The following is a 4,930-nucleotide window of genomic DNA, read 5'->3' as shown; positions in this document are numbered from 1 at the left end:
CCCACCCTCCAATTCCTGAACATTCACCATGAATCAGGTACTGTGTTAAATGCTGGAAATAGAGGTGACTGGGTTTAGTCCTACCCATCAGGGCTCACCATCTAGGGGAAAAACAGTAATGATGCAGTGTGACAAGGCTCCCATGAGAGGGCACACACGGGGCCCTGGTTCATGGAGGGAGGTCCTCTACAACCACCTGGGAGTGCCTGGGAAGCTTTCACAGCGAAGAGCAGATATGGTGGAAAGGCAGTTTCATGCACTACCTACTGGTGGAAGTTCATAGTGCAGCCCAGCTCCGTGGCTCCAGTCAATTTCAAACGGGAAAGCAAGCCCTTTCCTAGAGGAGTCGGGGTCTCTCTCTCTGTGGGGCTGAGAGGAAAGCGCCTGGCAGGGGAGGGAATGGCCCAAATTGCAGGAGACATTTCTGTTCTAGCAGCCAGCTTGCCGTGGGCCTAGTCTCTGCCCTGCACTGCACCTGCTGGGTTCAGACGTGAGAGAGACCCGCTCCTCCATCTGCAGCACAGCTCTGGTTTGAGTGTGAAAATACCGTAGGAGGCACTGGCATGAAGCCACTTACGGCATGTATTCTAAGTGATGCCGGTGCCGAGGCCATTGAAACGGAGGCAGAGCTTCAAAGCACAGATAGGATTTTCATTCCTTCATTTAAGAAGCATGGCTCATTTCCTCCTCTACGCCAGGCTTTGTGATAGGTTTGTGCCTGCCTGTTCCCCATGGAGCCCAACTCTGTGTGATGGGCGCATGGCTGGAAGGTTGCAGTGACTTGGGGTGTCTGTAAATGGAAGCCCCATCTTCCCTCCATGTATCACCGTCATTTTTGATACTTAATGATTGCTGAAGCTGGCCCCCTTTAATTTTTCAAAAGTTTGTTTTACATTCAATGTTACATGAACATTTAGTTTCACTCCTCATTTAACATGCCCAACCCTAACCCAGTCTCCTCCCCTCCCTGTCCAGTAACCCTTCCCCTGTGCCCCTCCCTTTATAGTTACACACTCTTGTGTGTCCTGCATTTCCTCCGTGTGAATGTTGCCCCTCTGGTGCCCTGTGGTCAATGGCTCCAAGGGAAGTATTTCCATAGAGTGTGTGGGTGCGTCACCCTGGGTTGAGTGGTCTGCATGTACATCTTACTAACTATTGAGCTGAGAGTCAGCCCCTGGGAGTGAGTTTTAGTCCAGGCCCAGAATGTATCCCAGGACCATAGTATTGGGAGTCTCACCGGGCTCCATCAGACCAGTAATTCTGGTCATTATTGTGTTTTTGGATTTTGTTCCATGTTTTCCCTCCCACTCTATCCAGGATCTCCAGATTTGATCTTTTCCTGAGTGGTTGGCATTGGTAGCCTGGCACCATCTAGTTCTTCTGGTCTTGAGGGCCACCATGTCCTAGGGCTGATTGCTTCTACATGTCCTTTTTTTTTTTTTTTTTTTTTCTTTTTGACTCTTCTTCGCTTCCCATGATAGGAGACCATTAGGTGCATTTTAGATGGCTGCTTGAAAGCTTTTAAGACCCCAGTCGCTACTCACCATGGTAGGATGAGGAACAAGAAGGCTTTTATGTACTTTGTTGTGCCAACTGAGTCTGGTGTCCCCAAGTACTATGGTCCTGAGACGGTAGATCTGTTGGATCTTTCTCCCACAGTGTGTGGGTGTCTGTGAGGGATTACTCTGTCTGTCTTCTGTTGTTTCTGTAAGGATTGCGGGTATTTTGTATCACTGGTATCTGTGCAAGATTAGTGAAGCTGGCCACTTTGACCTCCTGCCTGCGACCACACGGCCTCCTTGGAGCACGTCAGCGTCATCCAATGGAAGCAATATCCACCCAGTGCCATGCTGCTCACCCAGGAGGGGGACAAAGCCCTTTCTCCATCTGGAGAAGTAGGTCTGCGTTTTTGATTATTGAGTGGCTCTAACATTGAGCACCCAGAAGCAGAGAGCTGGGCCATGGGATTGTACAGTGAGGGCTGCCCACGACTCCACGTTGGATGGACCTCAGACTTCTATTTGATGATGAGCTTCTCTGCCCCTGATTTACAAACCCCACATCCAGGACAGAGGAGAGACACTAGGATTGGGAGGGAGCACTTTTAAGGGGCTTGGATGTTCCCAGCTGAGTCTCCAAAGCTACATGGCATCCCTTGGCACAGCTTGTCATACTACCTCAGACTTTCAGTTCATTGTCCAACTCCCTGGAGCCCATCACAAGGCCTGGCCCAAGGAAAGAAATGAGACATTAAATGAATAAAAATCCCCATCTGTGCTTTGAAAAGCTCTGCCTAAAAGCCACCTCCTCCATGAAGCCTCCCTGACCTCCCAACTCCTCCCAAGGCTCCCTTGAACTCACACTTTATTCCTTTTCTTCCTTTCTGGTTGCTCCGGATGTGCCCTTCCCTAGATGTAGAGGGTTAGGTAGAGCACCTTCCCAGAGGAAAGCTTCAAAGTGGTAACGGATGGTGTGATAGCTCAGGTTGTGTGTCAGCTTGGCTGGACCATGATTCTAAGTGGTTTAAGCAGCTGTGATGTAATCACCTCCAAGACAAGATGTTCTGTGAGCAGCCACTCAGTTGAAAGGGAGTTTCCTCAGGGGTGTGGCCTGCTTCCAATACACACGTGGACATATGGGAACAGTCTCTGGCTTTCTGATGGATCTGGGTCCTGCGTTTAGCTCGTCATCATCCATTTCCTGGAGCTGACCCACTGGCCTGCCGTATGGCCTGCTGATCTTGTATTCGTCAGCCCTGCAGCTGCGTGAGTCAGGAGAAGCCTCCAGCTTGACGTCTGACCCATGAATTTGGGACTTGCCAGCTTCTACAATGGTGTGAGCCATTTCCCTGAGAGAAATTCTTGTCTCTCCCTAAGCCTCACTGGTTTTGCTTCTCTGGAGAACCCAGCCTAAGACAGATGGATTCATGGTCCCAAAGAACAGGGGGGAAGAGTGCTTTCAGAAGAGGGAACAGAGAATGCAATACTTGGAGTGGGAGAAGAGACTCCAGGTTTTGCTTTGGGAAGCTTTCATTCTGTACCCACCTTTCTTTGCAACAATAAGTCCGGCCCAGGCTCCTTCCTCCCTTGTGCTCAAACACTGGCAGCAGGCCCACAGAGCTGCAGGGCAAACCGATGCCAGGAGGAATAAGACAACCATTCCGGGCAGATGCTGTGGGTCGCTTTCTCATTACCCATCACCCCTTTCTTCCCCACTAACAGAAGCCTGGTTTCACTCAGGGCAACATGATGAAAAATGACTGGGTGAAGTCATGACAATCCCATCCTTCTTTCTCAGTTCTCATTTTCCCAGCTTTCCTTGCAGCTGTGGTCTTACCACACTTAAGAAAAGTCTGCCGGGGGCCTCTGGGAAGGCTTTCAGTTTTAGATAAAACGAATCAAGATAGTATGTCCCATTTCTTCCCCTTTGTGGCTTAAATGCAGATACAGTATGCAATGTCTGTGTCACAGCAGCCATTCTGTGACCATGAGGTTGAAAGCCAGCCCTAAATCCAAGGGATATGAAATAATAACAGATGTCTTTATTGTGCATCTCCCTGGTGCCACTCTCTGGGACAGGGGCTTGCACATCTTCACTGTCTAATTTAATTCTCATAACAGCCTTGTGAAGTGAGTACACAGAGTGCTTAGTCGTGGCTAAGAAGTTATCCTGACTTTGCATCCTGTTATGTTTAAACTGCATATGGCGATTTTTATAGCAGATACAAATGCACATGTAGGAATATCGTCTGCCAGACCTATGTATGGTCACGGGTTTCTTCCATTTGCCCACCCATACCTGTCTGTGTCTGTATCCACCCAGAGATCAGTGTTTGCTGGTACTCATAATGCAATATTGTGTATGCAGTCTATTTGCCTTTATTGTCTGTATGTCTTATGCACCTCTCCGTGTCTTCCTTTTCCTTAGTGCTATTGTGCTAGTCACACACTTCTGTAATATTGCTTTTCCCTTCCCCCATATCAAACTTGTCTCGTAATTATCCATTTGTTTTCTCTCTTCTCCCCTCCCCAGTAACCAACAAAGAAAATTTCCTTCCCTGTGTAAACTTTTCCTTGAATTTTTACAATAATGGACTTACACAATATTTGTCCTGTGACTGACTTATTTCACCCAGCATAATATCCTCCAAGTTCATCCATGTTATGAGGTGTTTTGCGGACTCTACGTTACTCTTTAATGTTGCATAGTATTGCGCTGTGTGTATGTACCACAGAATGGATATCCATCCATCCGTTGATGGGCACTTAGGTTGTTTCCATCCATCCGTTGATGGGCACTTAGGTTGTTTCCACTGTTGTGAATAGTGCAGTGAACGTGGGTGTGCATATGCCTATTCATGTCCCGGATCTTACCTCTTTAAGATATATTCCTAGTAGTGGAATTGATGGATCAAATGGTGTTTCTATTTCCAGTTTTTTAGGGAATCGCCATACCATTTTCCCCAGTGGTCACAGCATTTTACCATCCCACCAGCAGTGTATGAGAGTTCCAGTCTCTTCTCACCCTTGCCAGCATTTGTTGTTTTCTGTTTGTTGAATTTTGCTATTATTGCTGGAGTAAGATGGTGTCTCATTGTTTTGATTTATATCTCTCTGATGGCTAATAATGATTGTGAGCATCTCTTCATGTATTTGTTGGCTGCCTGAATATCTCCTTTGGTGAAGTGTCTGTTCATGCTCTTTGCCCATTTTTGAAGTGGATTGTCTGTCTTTTTGATGGTGAGGTGTTGGAGTTTTCTAAAATTTTAGAGATAAACCCCTTGTCATATATGTCACTGTCAAATATTTTTTCCCAATCTGTAAGTGCTCTTTTCACTCTTTTGGGAGAAGTCTTTTGAAGCACATAAGAATTTAATTTTTAGAAGGTCCCACTCACGTAGCTTCTCTTTTTCTATCTGTGCATTTTGGGT

The sequence above is a fragment of the Orycteropus afer genome, unplaced genomic scaffold (genome assembly GCF_000298275.1).
Source record: "Orycteropus afer afer isolate SDZICR_OR568_19922 unplaced genomic scaffold, OryAfe1.0 scaffold00127, whole genome shotgun sequence".
Taxonomy (NCBI): Eukaryota; Metazoa; Chordata; class Mammalia; order Tubulidentata; family Orycteropodidae; genus Orycteropus; species Orycteropus afer.
The sequence above is the reverse complement of the archived record's forward strand: the minus strand, read 5'-3'. Positions refer to the sequence as shown.